Source organism: Apteryx mantelli, chromosome 15 (genome assembly GCF_036417845.1).
Source record: "Apteryx mantelli isolate bAptMan1 chromosome 15, bAptMan1.hap1, whole genome shotgun sequence".
Taxonomy (NCBI): Eukaryota; Metazoa; Chordata; class Aves; order Apterygiformes; family Apterygidae; genus Apteryx; species Apteryx mantelli.
In genome coordinates this window covers 20,763,945-20,784,641 of record NC_089992.1, presented here as the reverse complement: position 1 = coordinate 20,784,641, position 20,697 = coordinate 20,763,945, and the positions used below count along the sequence as shown (strand labels likewise).

Genomic DNA, 20,697 nt, shown 5'->3' with positions numbered 1-20,697 from the left:
GACCTAATGAAAAGTTCACATAGACTAGATGAACCCATTGATACACATACAATTTAGGCACTACACAGAAAGACTTTGGTATCTTGTTTAGCACATCTTTTTGTAGGCAAAAGCTCTCAAAAGTTACCTAAAAAGTTACTAATCCTCCAATTTAAGATGGAAAGGGACGAATAGCTCTCCCCAGTGACTTTCCAGAACAGACCGAGACAGAAATAGGCACACCATCCTCTTGACAATCCATACAACCAGCTGTGCTTTCTTTCCAAGTCCTTGACCCCTGAAAGTGAGACAATCTGTATAAACTACAAAGGGAAGAGGATCAGAGCTGAATATCCATTTTGTGTGCCCAAACTAAGAAATATTTCATAGCCTAGTACAACAGCTCAAGACATTTCTGAGAACTGAAAATGCAGAAATCATTCCTCACTTAGGAGTGGTTTAGCTGCCTTCATTCTCTGATTATGGAGAGCCCTAACGGTGACTTTCCCGCTAGCAAAGACCCAACGTTTAAAAGGGCCATTAATGAACAAGTAATCCGAAAGCCAAAGGGTAGAAAACAGCAGGCTGAAGGAGAAACATAGCAGGAAGAGGTCAGCAGCAATTCCTCCTTCTATAGTGCTTCCAAGCAGACAGACTCTAGCATTCACATTTGGTGATAAGAAGCTTGAGAACAGGAACTAAACCACAGGAGACCGAACAATCTGCAAACCACTATTTGTGGCTGTCAAATCCACTAGAGAGCTACAGATTTTACTGTTCTTCCCAGAGCCTCTGTCCAGTGCTTTTTTTCTTTTCTTTCTTTTTTTTTTTTTAAGGGGGGGGACAGAAAAACATGCGCACACACACTGATTTTCTGCCCCATACTCAAAGCTCAAATTCTTGGTTGAACCAACTTCATTTTGATGTGACAGAAAGAAATGTCTTATTTCTAACTACGTGAATATCAGAAGTATTAAACAGATCCTAGTTATGTCTAGCAACCAGTGGTACAACTGACCAAATACACATTACGATGTAAATGTGACAAACTATAGTTAATGCTAACTAAGTAGCAAGGAAAAAATATTCTGAGCTTGGAAAAAAGCTTACAAGATTTAAAAGTGGAGAAAACAGGAAAATTCTTAAAATAAAAGAACTGCAGAGCTGTCATACATTTAAGTATCAACATTTGTAATCAACATACATAAGTATGTATCAACAATCATAAATAATCAACATTTAAGTCATTCCTCAGGAGTTTTCCTATCACGAATAGGCAAAAAGCCAAGTCTGGCCATTTAGACTGCCAAAAAGCAAAAGCTGACAGCATGCAGGTGATGAATGAGCTAAGTGTGCTACAGGCGGAAGCAATACTGGATGTTGAAGACATAACAGCCAAGATCACCAAGCATTTTTACAATGGTTGCTGTGGTTTGTAAAGCAAAACGGTTGCCTTGGCCTCTGTAAGCATTAACAGAATGGAAACAAAATCAGATCTGACACCTCTGCATATCTCATTCTCGGTAACTCCATTAACTTCAAACAAATTCTTGTTCAGGTAAGGTCCAAGTATGGACTTCAATAGTTAACTCAGAATTTGACACTAGCATGATAATGAAAATGCAGATTTGGGGTTTTTTCCCTCTGTGTAAACAGAGGCCTGGCTGAACTTCCTGTTAAAATAAACAGGAGCACACAATAATGAAAGACAAACCTCAGGCACAGCCTGCCAGGGATAAATCCGAATGGGCTAGTTTCCAAACACTTTCCTTTTGACTACTTCACTGGAGGGAGAGATCTCCAAACAATTTGGAGAGAGTCAAAGTGAACAATTAAAAATTAAGGTAACAGCCTCTCACTGAGTGTAAACTGAAAGCACCTAAAACCTATTTGATTTTCTATTCAGTGCAAATTGGATTATAGATTCCTCAGTACTTTTAATGAGGAAGAAAGTATACAGACTTCCTCCTATTTTTCCATATTTAGCTCAACAGCTCTGACAGTCATGTATATCTTCAGTCCAACAGACCTTTAGATTCTTGGCCTCATAGGCTACATATCACATTAGTTATCTTGACTGAAGCACAAGGGTAACATCAAGGCTGAACAATAAATGCTGGGAGAAGTGCTACAGTCAAAGTGAAATTTAATTACAGATTTTTTTAAACAATCAACACAATCAAAATCCACTTGTTGTAAATGGTATGTATTTAATATAGCACATGTTACCACAGCACCACCACATACCACAGCATTTAGTATATCTTTATTTCTCTCCATTTACTTCCTCTCACACTTCTACATGCATATGCCTGTCACAGCTGCCACTACTTTGATATGACCTTTCAATCATTTGACTAACTTTTATATAAAGCTGAAGACAAGAACAGCATGATCTGAAGCAGTTAACTCACCTTCACAGAAAATGCATCTAAATGCTGTAGACAGTACCCTAGCCAGCATTCCCATTTCCTGTGCAACCCAGAGGTAATTTCCATTTGAGATACCTTGCTAACTCCAATCTCTTGCTGGAAGACTAAGCAGTCTTCATCCTTCCCCACAGCTGGTGGTATGTGCTAACTGCCATGCAGTAAAATCTCAAAAGGCAGGGTGTATGGCACACGGAGAGAGGAGAAGTGTGTGACCACAAGGAAGCTGCACTGTCATATGACCCAGACAGCAAGTACTGTACTGGTCAGACCTAATGGGTTGACAGGATCAGGCAGAAGGTGCCACAGTCCCTTCATCCACTTCTCGTAAATCCCAAACTGCATGAGCAATGGCTACATGGTCACAAAATTCAAGAAGCTAAATAAGTAATGGCTCACTCCCCACTGTAGGAAAAAAATCAATATAAAATCAGTAACAGCCACTGGAGGCAAAGCAAAGCAAGTACTTCAAAGCATTCTAGCTGCAGTACAAACTCTGAACATACAAGCAACAAAGGTGAGGAATTTATGCTGCTAAGTGCTCATCTGTTGCTTATCAATGTTTTTTCTTAAATAGACAGACTTATGCCTCCTGAATTATAGTCTATAAGGCTACCTCATGCTACATCTTTAAACAAACTACTGCTATACTCCCTATAATCAATTTCCTGGACATGCAAATGACTGATTTCATTGCTAAAACTCAAGGAATTGACAGTAGTTTAAACAGAATTAGCATACCTGGAGAATACCAATGATGTTCTCTCATGAACTGCGTTATGTTAGCTTCAGTATCAGTCTAGAGCAGCATGTTGGGTCTTTCATATTTTGGCACCCACAACAGTTACAGGATACTACACATCCAAATACGCAAGAGTAATAAATTGGTTACTGAAGTCAATAGACAGACTTGCTACAAAACAGCTTTTATAGTCGGCAAATTCTTTAGCATATCAGTGCTAGAGGGTATTTTCCAGAGAAATTTCACTTACAATAGTGATTTTGTGCTTTTCCTCCAAACTGTAATTCAGCAGGCTTGTTTGTTTATTACTCCCCAGCTCTTTTGGTTCCACACTTCTGTGAAGTCCTAATACCATCTTTGTATCATCTTCTTATCTTTCCCTGGTAAACCAACAATTTCATGATTCCAGTAGTAATTTAGAGTAGCTCGCCCCAATTTCCAAGTAGAGGTGGGGAGAGGAATTTTGTTTCATATGTTTTGGCAATAGGGAATGGTAACAGTATCACAGAAGAACTATAAAGAGGAATACAATGTATGCACTTGGTATGAAAGCTGCTTCCGGAATCAGCCCTTTCTACGATCACACATGCAATTCACATTCATGCTTTTTTTTCCACCATCTTGTTCAAGATGAAAGATACCTAACCACTTAGTCAAATAAAAATAATAATAATAAACTCATTCTGCATTATCACAACAATTTTTCTAACACCTGCACATCTAATTTCTTAATAGGAAACTTGCTTTCTTTGAATAATTACCTATTACATTATTTACTGAGATTTCTGGGGTGGTGAGATCTTTAAATTCCTGAATGCAAAATAAAACTAGGATTCACAAGTATACAAAGGCAACACTGTTCCTCAACTTAACACTCAGCTTCCTTGCAAAAGCCTTACTGACATATACCAGATACAGTAGTTTAGCCAGGTGAGCAGTGTATTTGATGATTACCAATTATGCCTGCAGCTGCAATGCAGACTACTCAAGGCTTAAAAGTCTTCTAAAATAGTTTCCCAAGATCTTGTAAAAACCTGGCCACAGCAGCACTGCATGAAGCTCCTACCCATCACAGGAACAGTTGCACAATTACAGAAGATGGGAAAAAAAAAAATCATAAGCTGCAGAGCTGATTTCCACAGCTTTTGCATTCTTCAACTGGCTGCCTCACATACAAAGCAATGAGTCATTGATCTTGCAAAGGGATAGGAAGGAGCCTAGTTCTTGGACTCCAATCAAATCTGCAATTGAGAAAGCCGATAAAAGGCTATCTCTGCTATAGAGCTGGGAAAGTTCTCTTCTGCAAGGCTAAAAGGGAATATACATAAGGCACTCCCATTTCTTGAAAAAACTTTGAAGTCCTGAGAATTAAACTCCACTAATGGTTTATCTTACATAGTTTCAGACAAAAGCTTAATTTTATAATGTTGAACACTCCAAGTCAAGCAAGCACAAACTTAACTGCTTCCTTCTCTTATCTAAATACTATCTTTCCTTAAAGGGCTCTTGATAAAAGGGCCCTACAAATCACAGATGCATGTGACAACCATCATCTAAGAGCAACTGGGCAAGTAATTCTTTTCAACCATTTAAAATATTACAGCCAATGATTTTCTCAATACTGGGAGCTGTTGCAACTTTTCTTCTCCTGTTAGCCATGTTTCTAGTTCCTGTACATCTCAGATTCCAAGTAGCAGAATTGTGTTATCAAGGGAATATAGACAACGATGATATAAAAGCAAATTTTCAATTATGCACCACATGTAATCATTTGGTACTATAGCTCCAGCATAGTTAGTGGCTCAGTAGCTCATACACTGCTTAACTAAATAGCAGGCTAGTTTTCCATGCAATTTTAATACTCATGAATGGTGGATTAATTTAAGATGCAATTTCCGTTGAATTTTAAAATAAGATAGCTGTTCTCCATGACAAAAAGGAAGTCTAATATAGAAATAATTTATCTTTGAGGTATCAAGAGAGGGTACCTTCTGATTACATTATTTCATTGTCACTAAAAGGTGACTTTCTTTCATCCCCTAGCCATAAAAGGTGTCTTGTTCAGTTATTTAACATTGTCAAAGCAGCAGCCTCGAGCCCAATATTTCTTTATATGTTTTCAAAAAGATAACCAACTTCTCTGTGTTACAAAAGTAAAACAGAGCTTTCGGCACATCCTGAAATTAACCTGCCCAAACTGCTTACCTGTGTACTTGAAGTATGGAAAATATATACAAGACAAATAAATTTATTAGAACACCAAAATTAGACCAAAGTTCTCATAACTTCAGAAAATAAACACCTTCCTACATCAAAAAGAAAAAAAGAGCCACACCTCACCAGAAGGAATACAAAAGATTAACCACTGCCAAAGGATAGAATATTGTGAAAACTGCAGAATTGTAAACCTTTGCCTGGAATAGAAAATCATAAGCATTTCTAGGTCAAATACAAATTTAAACCATTTGAACTGCTCCCCACTTAAAATGGAATTCAATGAACCAATTAATTAACCATTAGCAATGTCATCAACAGTTTAAATACAAGTTACATGCCCAGAAAGATATCAGATAAGCAACATAAATAGCCTGAACCTGCCAAAAAACGCTGGAAGCCCATCCAATAGGGGAAGAAAAAAAAGCAAGGGAAAGGGACTGGAGAAAGCCATCGGCTCAAAGAGGATGATTAATTTAATCATCTTTGCTGAGGCTTCCTCAGGAGGCAAGGGGCATCTAGGACTCAGCTCGGTAGTTGCTCTACAACAAGTGAGAGAGGGCCTTTGGTGAGGAGAAAGCGAGGAAGGATTAGGGTGCAAGCTGAAGACTAAGAATACATTAGGTGGGTTCTTCCAACCCTTCTAGAACAGGAAAAATAAAAGAAAGTTACATTACCAATTTCCAAACTGCCCTCAGCATCACAAGGCTAAAGTGAAAGATCTTTTAGCATTTTAAATAAGAACAAGTTGTTTTTGAAGAGTAAAACTAGCAAAGCTGGTTTTGTGGAGACATGCATCCTTCTCCCATACTCCTCTCCTCTTCCCTCCTCTTCTCCAGAAATTCCTTCATATCCTACGCCCCTGTGACACCTTCTTCCCCCAATGAAGGACACTGCAGTGCTTTGCATAAACTGAAGTCCACACAGTGTGAGGAACAAGTCAACACACAAACACTAACTGGTCACTCCAGTTCATACAGAGTCAAGTATCCAGAACAGATCATACTTGAATCATTTTTCAAAGAGTGGAATTTCCAAAAAAGTCTGAGTACAGTTTGCACTCTTTGCTTTAATAAAGCAGGTTCATAGTGAGACAAGTTTGAGTGTCTTCAGCTCATCTCTACTGTTACAGATTAATTTTGGCTCATCTAAGAAGCTCCTCCTGCTACTTTTACTTCAGAAATTCTCCCTCCTAATTCCCCTCATCTAAAACTAATGGTGCAGCTCTGCCAGGAGCTAACGGTTTCTCAACACTTTGGTCAAGAGACCCCAAAAAAGGCAATGTAACTGAAACTGCTGCTGAGGAAAGCCGCTCAGGAGCAGAAATTAGGTTTTAGTTTCAATTAGCTTACTTCACAGTGTTTTCTCTTGCATACCCAACTGCTGCAAATCATTTCAGAGAATATACAAGAGTGTAAAGAAAGTTTCTGACAATATATACAATACTCAATAGATGGCATGGGAGTCCAAAAGATAAATGAAATAAAGTGAAACTCAAACAAAATGAAAGTAAAAGCTAAAAATATTTAACAAAAAATTCTTTAGGTATTTCCATAATAATAATAAAGATGACTGACAAATAAGATGTCCTTACTGCTAAGTTTCACAAAAGTCCAACATCACGTCCAAAAGTCATAGAAATTGGACCACTTTTCTTAAGCTAGAACACTGCATAGAGAAACCTAAGGGAAAAAAACAGAGAGGCAGTGACAACTAGGAATAACAACTTTGTTTAAATTTGGACAGACACAAAAGAAATGTCAGGCAGTATTCATATACTACTTGGCAGTATAAGAATAACTACGTTCAGAGATTATGGAACTAGGTACGGATTCAGCTGAACTGCACACCATTTAATATCCACTTTTATTATGATATACTTTTGTAATGAAGTAAGAAAAATGCTCTAGCCTTAACTTCAGGGCAAGTATTTCAATGCCTATGCTGAGGGATCTTGCCTCACTGTCAGGAAAATCCAAGGAACACCCATTTTAACTTAACAGTAAAACCTGCACAATTTCTTAAAATTTTACACTTTCTGGAACATAAATTGATAAGACTTTCTTAAAGTCAGCCACAGCACTGAAGTTTTCTTCATTAAGCAGTATAAACTGGCTCTGCATCTCAGCAAGAGTGTGTGTATTAGAGCAATACTGAGTAGTTCTCACAAAGATTGAGGATTCCTCACAAAAAGAGTATTTGCAATCTTTTTTGAACTAAGGGCCCCTTTTAACCTACTTCATTAAGACAGTCAGCACTAATATATATTAAACCAGAGTTGCACATTTCGTAGTCATTTTTAGACTGCATGCAACTACCATACTTGCAACAAAGTATGTTTGTCAGCAGTATACAAATACACAACCTGAGACTGTAGCAAGTCTTCTAAGAAGCTGAACTATTGCAAACTTCCTAGAATTCAACTGGAACAGAAGTCAAGGACACTTTGCCACCACTATGGGATCACTTATACAGCAAAAGCCCTACAGAAGGAAGAAATTTCAGTTGCAACTTAAATTTAGCTCGTAGTTCACTGAAGTAGTCAGCCTCTAGGAACCAGTCAAGTAACCTGGAAAGCTCTGTTCAAATGCCAGTGTTATCACTGTATTGGAGTAAGCTGACTAACATTTGGGTTTGTCAGGATGAACATAGCCTCCTTGGTAGGAGAGGCCATTTTATAATTCTTTCCTCCCCCCTAAGTTTTGTTTACTTTTCCCCCCACAAAATTCAAGGCAAGAGAAAGTTAGCACATATTAGGATTTGTTATGGCCTCTTTAAATAAACTAAAATCAGGGGCTTGCTTATAAGAGTTAACCTATAAATATACACACTGAGAGAAGAAAAAATAAACAGTAAAAGATTCCATTTCCATTCTTTTGTAGTATTTTCATTGTCTTTTCCAATCTGGAAAATTTCACTGTTTCTCAATGTTCAGAACATTTACAAGTTAGGAGTTAACTCACGGTTTCAATTTACTTGAAGGTTCAAACTGTCAGAGTTATTTCCTATTTGCACAATAAATGTTCACACCTGCAGATAATTTAGTGTCCACCTACAAACTGAACTGTGAAGCAGTTCAGTCAAATAAATCATTCTTGACTTCATAGCTCTGTAGGAAGAACCAGAGTTAAGCTCTTCAGAGAGACTCCACAGGATAGCGCTTCATCAAAAATAGGATAACATGGCAACTGCGAAGTTCATTAACAAGCAAGATTCACAGTCAAAACTCACTACTTGGTTTTAACTGTTTTACTACCCAACATGGAGAACTTTTCAACATGTTTACATTCTCTTGGATAGAAAAGCCAAACCTTCCTGTCCACAAACTCCAGAAGTGATGCATGTCTCAAGGTAACTCCCTTAAACTTGGTTAGTTCCTGCAATAGCTGTGACTGTCAAAGTATAAATAGTTATGGCCCAGAACACAAGCAAATATCAGCAGGGTAGCAACTACTTGAAGCAATCTTTAGGGGGAAAAATTCCAGGCAAGTTTGAGTGTTGATACTGCAAAATAAAGTTAGTATTCAAACACTTAACTAGCTGATACTAAGAATCAACTGTACTTGCACAAAATCAGTCACGTTAATGGAGGCAGTTTATGGGCCAGTGGGGGAGAAAAGTGACAGTTTTATTTACACCTGAACATTCTTGTACCTGGAAATAGCCTCAATGAAACCACTTACAGACCTCCGGGAAAGCTGAATAGCTGAATTATCATGCCACTCAAAAGAAAAAAAAAAAAGAAGAAAAAACCAACACACTACTAACTGATGCAGAAGAGATCAATAGAATCTCTCAAAGGGACTCCGTTCTGGAAGTGCCAAGAATAGAACCAGTTTCCAGTCACAACATTCAAACCACATTTTGACTGAAGTGTTTTCATTTTTCTGCCTCCAGTCATAGTAAATTGAGTTGATAAAAATAATTGGACATGTCCCATTTTTTGAACTGCCACAGTATGAAATTCTTACAACAGCAGCTTTTCCTGTTCAGCTGTTTCACTGGAACTCAGCTATTAGAGGAGGACAGTTGTTTGAAATTCCACATAATACATTAAGTATGACATATCCTGTAAGGAGCACCTGATGACTTGCTCTTCCAACACACACCCTTTTTCCTTTTCCAGTGTTCTTGCTAAAGCATGCATTTCAGCAACCCTTATGTTCATTTTCCATTTCTTTATAGCTATTGCCATTTCTTTCAAGTATTCGTTCAAATATGATATTCCCAGTCTTACACATGACCTTGCAACAACAAAACAACAGCACCCAACTAGCCCCCAGAAGCTGCTCCTATATAGGGACCCATCCTCCAACTGTCCCAAGTAACAGACATGAAAGATGTTGCATTCAGTTGTTCATTAACACCCACACACATTGGAGATAACACACTTAGCATACATCTAGAGTTAGAAAGAGCTTTTAGCATGACTGTTAAAGCTCCAACTACAGTTGAGGCCAGAAGTGGGAACCAGACAAGAGCAGACAAAGGCAGCCAAACTTGCTGAGAGGTCAGTGAGGGAACCAAGTAAGCTGCTACAGTGCTCCAGTTTCTGAAGCCAGCCCAGACATCTTGGCAGCAACACTTCATCTAATGGTGCACACCCTGGACATTTAGACAGAATGCTACTTGGATGACAGGAGTAGTTTCAGAACTAAGAAACTGCAACAAAATAAATCAGAATCCAAGTCTTCCTATGCATTATCATATACTTGTGTGCTGATGGCCAAATAATTCACATGCTAAGAGCACCGACATGAGGTTGAACACTATGCATGCTACGTGATGTCCAGTCAATGAGAGAAGACTAAAAGGTAGCTCTAGATTATCAGATTCAGTTTTATCACATACAGCTATTTTAAAATACACTTCTTCCCTATATTTTTCCTATCTACACAATTTCATAGGTTAGGTCTAAGACTCTAAAACACCAAGAGACTACGCACAAGTTGTATATTAAAGGATAGTTCTGCTACATTTTTCATTTAGTATTTTCTTTAATGGATAAAGATGTAAAATGCAATTTTAAGATAGTGCCTGAACCTTGATTATTGATCAGCTGCATGTACTATCATTGAGAGCAAAGTGGTATAAAACTCATGATACCACTAGCAGCTTGCTTTACAAGGCTTCACAAAGCACACACACAACATCACATTAACTAGTACTATCTATCTTTGCAGGAAGCATGTAGTGCCATAAATGACAGTGAAGTATCCCTCCCTGTACAATGGTACTTACAGATTCCTTTGTGCTGATCTGGGATCTCAAAATACTGGAACAGGTAAACAGAACAGTCCAGTGGCATGCAAGGCCTAGATGTTATCCCACAACGGAGTACTATTGGGGAAAAAAAAGGGAGGGAGGAAGAGGGAGAGAAAAAAATAAGTTTAAGCATTCTATCTAAGCAGAGAGGTTAGTGAAAGCAACAGCATGTTATGACACCACTCTTCAGCACAAAAGACACATCAAGCCAAATAATAAAGAAAAAACAACTTGAAATGTGTCAGCAAAGTGACCCGTACCGCAGTCCATCAGAATAAGTTAATAGCAAACCAGGGCAGTTCATGTTGCAGGATTTAGCCGGAGTGACCTGACAAGCAGTAACTGCTATTCCAAACATATACTTGGTATTGCAAAGCCACAGAGTTTGATCAACACTCCTAAGAATGTACTTAGTGAAAATGGGCAGAGAAAAAGGAAACTCCTGATAGATAATGATTCTCTGAAAGAGCTGCAGTGTCATTCTGTCACCCAACACTTTTTTGTAGGAAAATGATCATTATTTTCAAGATCATCTTGGAAAAATACTATGATAAATTGGTGAGGCTGCATCTGGAGTACTGTTCTGGACTCCCCAGTACAAGAGAGACATGGAGCTACTGGAGCAAGTTCAGCAGAGGACTACTAAGATGATTAAGGGACTGGAGCATCTCTCATGAGGAAAGGCTGAGAGAGTTGGGACTGTTCAGCCTGGAGAAGAGAAGGCTGAGAGGAGCTCTTATTAATGTGCACAAGTACCTTAAGGGAGGGTGTCAAGAGAACGGAGCCAGACTCTTTTCAGTGGTGCACAGTGACAGGATGAGAGGCAACGAGCATGAACAGAGGACGTTCCATCTGAAGATGAGGAAAAACCTCTTTACTGTGAGGGTAACAGAGCACTGGAACAGGTTGCCCAGAGAGGTTGTGGAGTCTCCTTTCTTGGAGGCATTCAAAATCCATGCAGACATGACCCTGGGCAACATGCTCTAGGTGACCCTGCTTGAGCAGGGTCTAGATGATCTCCAGAGGTCCCTTCCAACCTCAACTATTCTGTGATTCTTCAAGCACCTAGAAGTTTCTTGTGAATCTAGTTTCCCTTAAAACACCAGAGTCATTTGTCCTCACTGACATCTGCAAGTTTGAGTGCCACAGTCTGAGAGATGGTCAAAAACTACTATGATTTCACAAAATCATAGCAAAGTGCCTTTAAAAAAAATGGTGTAATTCATTCTCACATAACTCAGCTATTCAACACTGACATCTTTGGGACAAAACTGAACATAAGCAAACTAAGAAAAAAGTTACACTACAGCCAGTAAAGGAATAACTATTGCAATCGAAAGAAATATATTTGGTTTACATGAATGTTAGAACTCTGGTACTAATACACTAATTTGATGAGAAATGCACTGTCTACAACTGAGGTGCTTTTTCCTGGACCTCATGCCCCTTTCAAATGGCTGAAATCCAGACTATGTAGGTCTAACAAAATTTTTTAATACTTGCCTTCGGAATTTCCAACATGTTCAAAGTTTAAAGACTATTTGCAGTGTCTAAATAGAACTTAGAAGCAACTGATTTTGTTAACCAGTGATGCACATATATTTGCATGCATATATGTGGTTCAATGTATACAAGATACACAGTGTACCTTTTACCCTTCACTGGTTGATCACCCCCAATCTCAGTAATGAACCTGCTGTTACAATATGCTGTTTGAGGTTCCAAGAATTATTTTACAAGCAGTTAGCTTTCCACACACACAAAAAATAATCTAGGAAATGAAGTCATTTGTTTGTCTTGAAACTGTAGCAGCCATCACTAGCATCCATTTTAGCACAGTTGCTCATCCGTATAGTAAAGCTGGACATTTCAAAAGACATCAGTCATTCATCACAGCACAGGTGCCTGCCTACTTGCCCTCCAGTACAGAAAGGTATCAAGGTCCACTATTCTAAAACTACTGTGGGCAATCTGCAAAACCAAGAAAGTCACATAAGATACTAGTCTTCCCCTTTGATTAAAATAAAACAAAAAAGCCCCAACAAAAAGCTAACACTGAAGTACATTAATAGCTTTTCTTTGGTTTTAAGCAGATACAGGTACTTCATGGACAAGATGGATGAATTCAAAGCAATTTCACCTCAAAGGTTATAGATAAGGGCAAAGTATTTTATCCAACATAACTGAAAGTAGCCCAGAAATAACTGAGGATTCAAGTTAACCTATACTGTAACCTATTTTTAGGTAACTTTTACCTTTAGTCCTTACAGGAAGCATAATATGCCTGCTGACATGAGATGGCACCCTCACTTTTTCTCCTCCTACAATATCTTCCGTTACATGCTTTAGAAATAGAAGTATGGGGTAACGCAGGAAAAAAAACTAAATAATTATCCTGATTACCAATCTTAAAAGTCCAACTCTCATATACCAAACACATCTGCAGTCATAACTCAAAACTGCATATGACAGTCTGCTTGAGTAAAGCTAACTAGAGATCAAGTTGTTGCTCATTTTGATATTTATTGTCATTTTCTCATGAATTATAAAGGCATTCTGCATCTTTTGCACATTTAACTACTCAAGATAGACTGCATCCTTCCTTGCAACTATACTCAACTCATACAAATATTGAGTCAATGCTCTAAAACCTTCTCCACCACCAGCTTGACTGTGTAGATCAGCAAAAGCAGCTCTCATAGAAACAATGTCACTTATCAATGACAACTTGAGCTGTGCCACCAGTCAATCAACTTGCATAAACATACTTACAGAAGTGCTAAACAGTGGTCACTCAACTTTTCTATCCAGAAGCACTGAAAACAATCCAAAAGAAATATCATTAGGTCTGGAAATCTATTCAGCAGATTCCTAACAAAAAAAGAAGCAACAGCTGTTAGCATTCAACAACTTCCACATGATATACACAGTAGATGTTTGCTGTACTTTGTAATGGCTGCTTAGTAATAGCAGTACTAGCTGCCTTAAAGACACAAGATGCTGTTTGACAAAAGGCTACCCAAGCTATTTTTCCCTGCACTATGATCAGTATACAAGCCATCTACCATTTACTGCACAGGCTGGGGCAAGTCACTTAAATTCCACATTACATTTTCCCCCATCTGTAAAAATGCAATAAAACTACCCCTGCCTCCTAACTCATGGGCTTAAGCTATATCTGTGAGCAACTTAAGGGCCGCCAAGTTGTCCTTAGACATGCCAACCAGATTTAAAAACCTTAAGCGCAATTTCAGAAGGATCCTGGCGCATGCATGCACAGTAACAGTGTCCGAGTACTGCACTTGGTACCGTCTAACTACCCTCTCATACTGTCTGAGCAGACAGCAGAGCTTTTGAAAGCTTCCCATGCTGCTCAGCTTCAGATCAGATTTAAAACTCAAGTATCAGGCCCTTCCACAAGCACTGTCCTATGAGCTGTACACACAGACTACTTGGGAAGCTGTTTCCCCACCATACCTGCAGGCTGCCTGGGAATATGTTTGAGCAGCCACTCGGCTAGGTGAAGATAGCAAGCAGGGGAAAAATATCCAGATGCTTTTCTTTCACCTTCCCAAACGCCTGAAGTGCTCTACACACAAACTGGCAACAACAAAAGAAAAGTTTCTGTCATGCCATCCAGCTTATGTACTCTCTACACAGATATGTGTACATACACTATCTACAAGACTATATGCCATAACACTTAAATAAATATTTGTATTTCTACTGTTAACTACCAAACACCCTCACATTTAGCATGGATACAAGGGCATTTCCTCCTGTGAACATAATCTTAGTTAAATATTCATATTTGGGGAAAATTTCAGTCTGGTTTCTAAGATTCTTCTAAAAATCTTTTAAATGTAACAGAAGTGTGTCCCTGGTCTAATATTCAAAGGACTACTGGAAACAGATCATTAAAATTTTAACATTTTTGCAGGTATATCACTACAGGCATAAGTAGAGTCTTCCACTTTATCACACATGAAGGCAAGAACAAGGCCTCTCCCTTACAAGAAATCCAGGAAAAATAATCAGTCTTCACAACATATTGAAAGTTCATGAAAAGTATATACAAGAAACAAGAAAAAATCCTCAATCTCATTATTTGCTTGTCATATCACAGTAGACAAATCATTACCAGCGTACTTCCACTGTTTTATCACAGCCAAACATACTACATTTGTTTCCCCTTTACTTTCTTAGAATTGGCTTAAAAAAAGTTGTTCCCATACTCTAGTAAGATCCAAGAGTTACCAGATACTGTATATTTTACAGTCAATGCATACAGCCAAAACCCACAAACATCAAGCAATAGACTTAGCTGGTACTCCAAACAGCATCACTCTTTTCACAGTTGGAAGAAAATAGAATGTTTTTGCTGTATAGTAACTACTGAAATTTACAGAATTTTGATATCATTTCTCAAACAGCTGAAAAACTATTGTCTTTACTGATTGTCATTATTAATAATGCCATTTATAGGATTTCATGACTTTAAGAAATGCACCATGTTATCAAACCTTAAGGTCAGACACTCTACAATGCAAGTCATGAATATGAATATCAAAAATACCCAGGAGGAAATACCCCATACATTTTCAACATTAAGAATAACACGAATACAAGAGAGGATAGCTTTATAATAGTTAAACAGTCCAAAGATGAGCAGTTACAAAAAAACTTTATTCCTTTATGAGGATGCCAAAATTTGATTCAGAGTAGGACCTGAACAATCAGAAGATATGAAAAATGTTAACATCAGATTTTTCACCCTTCTGCATTTTACTTCCTATTTAAATGAAGGAACAGGAGGGTTTGTCAGCAGAAAACATCTGCGCTTGCATGCTGTTACCACCCTCCTTTCTCCTACAAGTATCCATTAAAGAATTGGTTTATCAGCATGAACTATTCTACCACCAAACTCCTGAGATGTTTCAGTCTACATAGCACCTACAGAGCAAACTTTCTGAACAAGGCAGCAACAATGGCTCAGTTTTTAGATTGTTGGTACTTCAAAAAAGCCTAGTATTCACAAAGTGCATACTTAACGCTTTGATAAACTAGACTTCAAGTGTCTTACTCAGGCATCCTCGAAGTCCTTTCACCACTAGTCATACTATGAAGACCTTAGCTAGTGAACATGCTGTTAGAACAACCAGTGCATAATCAGCCACACACAAAAACACAGCTTTATAACATTGAGGCCATAGCACCAGCCAAGGAAAGGACAGTTCTAAACACGCTGCCATCCCGGAGCTGTGGATACAACAGGAAAACTTAATTTCAACAGCAGCACAGTCCTGTCTGTAGTCCAATTTCTCTATTTGCACCAGTTGGTAAACACAGATTAAAAATGAAATAGAAGAACGAAGTGAAAGATGGTACATTAGCCTTTGCCTCCCAAGTTGCAGTCATGAACAGTAAAAATACATACAAGTGTCTAATCCCAAACCATACAACAACTGACCCAGAACCAATTTTAGAAAAAAATTCAAATTGGGGGGGGGGGGAGCACTACTTATCAGATTTGCATATGAGATTGCTGGAAGAGTCAGATATTAAGACAACTGACAATTCTATTTGTGCTAAGTGCTACTGATTTCCTAAGTGGAGCTACGGGCAGCCTGTCAGCCATCCAGGAGTGGCAACCCTTTAAAACAGCCCACATCATTCCCATACGGAGAAACCAAACAGCAAAGAGTTTTAGCCACTCAAGAACAGCAACTGATTATTTAAGATTGCCTGAGCTGTTCATGTAGTATGATAAAAATGCTGCAAAAATTTTTTTTTTTTTTTTTTTTTTTTTAAGATTCGTTATAGTTTATTCTCATGCCTCTACAGCTCAGTATAGGAAACGTTGCTGGCCTTTAGTAAACCACATCAGGTTTATGATAAATGACATATTATACAAAAAGGGCCTGGGTGGGCTTGTTTCCACGTCAAGAAACTCCTACAGGGTTTGCTAATGCACATCATGTTTGTGTAGGTTTGGAGTTACCTTAATGTAATCCTCAAGTTGCTGCTTAAAGGCATTTTACAAAGCTTTGTTTTGTTATAGCTAACAATGCTAGTTTAACTTAAACCACACTATGGAGTCTGATCTTCACAGGAAGAAGCGTTCTAGACGCATGACGGCTTCTGTGATATATCTTTGCATATAAATAGAGCAGTTTTATATCATATCATATTGAAGACCACCTCAAAGGCAGCTGATTTCCTGCGTTAGTCACAAGCATTGATATCACCACTAGCTTGTAAGTAGTATTTGATTTATAGCCAGTTTCACTGGATATGCCTTGTGCTGCTGTTACAAATTCTGCCTACCCTGGGCTTGACAGCAAGCCAGTGGTCTAAAAACTTAAGGGTACAGGGAAGATTCAACCTAGTTTGAGTGTAACAGTTCAGATGCCAAAATAAAAATAATGACTACCTGACATAACAGTTTCGTTCTTTTGGCAAAAATACCACCTGATACACCAGGCTGCTTGAGATTGGCCCAGAGATTCATTTAAGAAATAACATCTAGGATGAAACACCCCTCAACTTTAAGAGCAACTTCTACCAAATGTGAGGGGCTGCAGCTCAGGTCATGGCCACATGCCATCATTCAATATGAGCAAGGCCATGCCTGGAACTTCTCATTAGACCCAGGAGAAACGAACCCCAGGACAGTGCGAGGCTCCTACCTGCAAAGCTGACACTGGGTAAGCCAGTACTTTTGCTTGAGTTTTGAGAAAGAAGATAGCCTACACCTATTAAACTTTTTCAAACTTTTTTTTTCTTTTCTTAGAAGGAGTCACATCAGACTTCATTTTTTCAATATTTATGAGTGGATGCTTCAAGTTCCCTTCTGTTTTAGCATGTGTTTGTCAACCAACATTATTCCACAATAAGACACAAAAGTACAAGTCTATTTTTATAAGTCTACATTCAGCTACTTAGAGCTTATACTAGTCAACACCAGCAAAGAGCTACTCCAATGACACGCACAGAAGCAAATCCTCACACAAGAAAAGAACGGCTTCCACAAAGATATTACCTGTGTTCAGACAAGTCTGAAACCTCTGCAAAGCAACATTACAGCCAATTCTGCCCAGTGCCAGGCAAATGTTGACATGTTCATTTATAGCCTTTTACTGTTATCCTCTTTCCCTGGTATGCCAGAGAAATAAAGCAACAGTGACTCCCCTCAATATGAAACAACTCCAATACAGTTCAGAAGACAAAGTAAATAGCTGCTTTCCATTTCAGTTTGAAAACACATTTCTGAAGACATACTTATAGGCAAAGTTTAATTCAACTTACCTACACACTGTTTAGTTTTACTGGTAATAGGCACACATTTGAATCTGTCACACAGCCACATGCATTTTGATAGGCACTGCAGCAGACAGGTAGCTGCTTCATCAGCACCTCCTCCTGACTGCTCTACCCCTTCTGTTCTGCCCTCCAGCAAGCAGGTAGTAATGTATCCTCTAAGTAATGACAGTCAAGCAGAAGTCACAGATGTTCTACCTGTCTTCCATTCCCAGTACTCCTTCCCCAAAACTACTGATGCCTGCAGTCTCTATTCCTTTAGAAACCATAGTAGAACTGCAGCTTGGGGTCAACACTTGCCCCCTCTGGTTCTTATCACACAGTTAGTACGATACATACTCTCCCCTTCTATAGGCATATACCTATTCAGTTGTCTTTCCAGCACTGTGTGTTTGGCTATTTAATATCTGTCTGCAAGGTATTAACAGAGGTCTCTCTGATCAGACAATCATATCTAGAGGTAGCCTACTTACAGAAACAAACAGGGAGTAACATTGAAAAAAAAACCCTACAGATAAATAATAAGTGATGGGTTTATCAAGCAATTACTTTCATGCTGTATAACATCATTGTTGAGAATAGAGGAAAAACATGCAATTTTTTTTTTTTTTATAAGTATATACCCCTCAGCTTATCTGATTCATACTAACTTGAAAGAAGAGCAGAAATTATGTCAATGCAAGTTGTAAAGGGAGAAGCCTACAGCAAAGAAAATGGTGGAAAGATACGGCTCTTTGAAAAAACAATAGGAAAGTTATGTGGATTGGGCACATCTCCTCCCCTTCCCCTAGACTGGGTCCATCTAGTTAAGAACTGACTTCTTGTGAGGCCAAATCCAGGATCAAAGCAGGTTTTAAATCATCCCAGGGATGCTAGAAGAAAGGATAGGACAGATTAAGTTGCCAGAAGCTAACTAGACTGAACTGACAAACTTACTGTCACAGGAAGCTTGCTGTGCCACTTCTCTCTGCTAGAGCTACCTGGGCTGAGACAAGCCTGAAAGCCCACCTTGGAAAGCTGAAAAGATAAAGAAGATACTACACACAGAAGTCTTTTAGGCCTTCTGCTCCACGTATTTTCTACTCTGATAAATAACTGATGCAATGTTCTAAAGACATTTTTGGCACAACAAATCTGTATGGTCCCAGTGTCCCAAAGAGGAATCACCAATGTTTTGTTAATATGTCTGGGAAACGAGGGCAGCTGTGGCCTTATGGCACATTTGAGAGAGTGGAATGCCCAGATCCCCACATAAAGAAGTGGCTCAACAGCAGACCCGCCCTTTAAAGGAGATTAAAAACTAAGCCAATTTAATCACAGTTTGCCCTATACAGGCAATTACTTCTCTATTTTAGTAAGATGAAATTTTAAGCAGTTCAACTACTGGTAAACTCTTACAGAAGAATTAAAAAGGTGTTGTATGGAATATCTTCCACATTCACCACACTTTTGTGCCCAATGTTTTCCTGGTGCAGACAGAAGGTTGTCAGGAACTGTCACAGCAGCAGTTCCTGTTGCTTCCCAGTTGCTCAGCCACACTGAGTAAAAGTTACCCACTCAAACTGAGGTACGTCATAGCTCTTCTTCCCCCCTCACAGCAGCCCACGCATTCACTCATGTGCAAAATTGGTTCACACTAAAACGCATTTCCACATCTGCTCTATTTTTAAGTAGCCTTTCTGACTAACCAGCTAATAATAAAGCAGGTGAAAATTTCAACAAAAGTTTGCTTTAAAGGGACTTAACAGGGTATGTCACACTTTCAGAGAGATCCCTTTTAGTGCTGCAAAAACTTTACACCTCCATGTCAAAAGTATTCCAGGCAGAAGAAATGAATTCTAGGCATGGAAGATGACAGAAGTGTATGACATGACTTCACATTTACTTAAACAGAAAGTGGTAAGCGATGAACTAATTACTTTTTTCTAATACCATTTGACAGCTAACAGCACAAATTATTGGCCCTTCTAGTGCAGCAAAACCTTCTAATACTGCCAATAGCCAGTCTCAAACATTTCTCTTGCAGCTTATTTGCCCACCCTGATAGCAACAGGTGCACACACACTTGAAAATCCTGCTGTAAAGGTTCAACACTCCAAAGGCTTTCCACACCAACCGTTAAGTTCATCTACTATCATTTTTTTGCCTGCAAGCTTACAGAAATGGCACCTGCCAATTCCAGCAGCAGCAGCAACTCACAGTAACACCTCTGAGAAACTGTTCTGTCACATTCAACTTGCACATTTGTCCAGTTTGGATTCAAAATTAAGAACAGCATTCTGAAGCCGTGATATTTAAGTCTGTCAAGATCTTTATCCGTCTCCCAGTTAAATATTGCTGACCTGTCAGAGATATTAGTGAAAGGGTACCCAAGAGCATCAAATGTCATGTTAAATTCAGAGATCTTTGCAATGGCAAGAGTCCAGTAATCCACTGGACAAGAACTGTGGAGAGTACCACAGAGTGACACCACTGTTCTGGAGCTCAGTGGACTTGCTACAGTCCTGTAGCCTTCTTACAAGACTAGTTGTCTCAGGTCTGCCCAAAATAAGAAACTATGAACTCTGTATTATTAAGATACAGGATATGGAATTATGTTACAAAGTTTGAAAATGAGCATCTCGCAGGGATCAGAGATGCCTTCCCCTGGATACCTGGGGCCCAGAGATCAGGGAACAGTATGGGTGGCTTTCTGCACTCAGATATTAGCAGAGGGGTTGTAAAGAGTCCTGCAGGAATATGCAGATT

General features: G+C 38.8%; 1 protein-coding gene across 1 annotated transcript in view; it reads right to left on the bottom strand.

Moving 5' to 3' along the window:
• The window catches only part of TLN2 (talin 2), a 245,453-nt gene that overhangs the window by 191,367 nt on the left and 33,389 nt on the right, over positions 1-20,697 (bottom strand). Inside the window, exons 2-3 of the mRNA XM_067305763.1 lie at positions 13,402-13,445; positions 10,606-10,704 (exon numbers count right to left, since the gene is read on the bottom strand). The gene's annotated coding sequence lies outside the window, so the exon portion shown is untranslated. The remainder of the gene's footprint in view (positions 1-10,605; positions 10,705-13,401; positions 13,446-20,697) is intronic.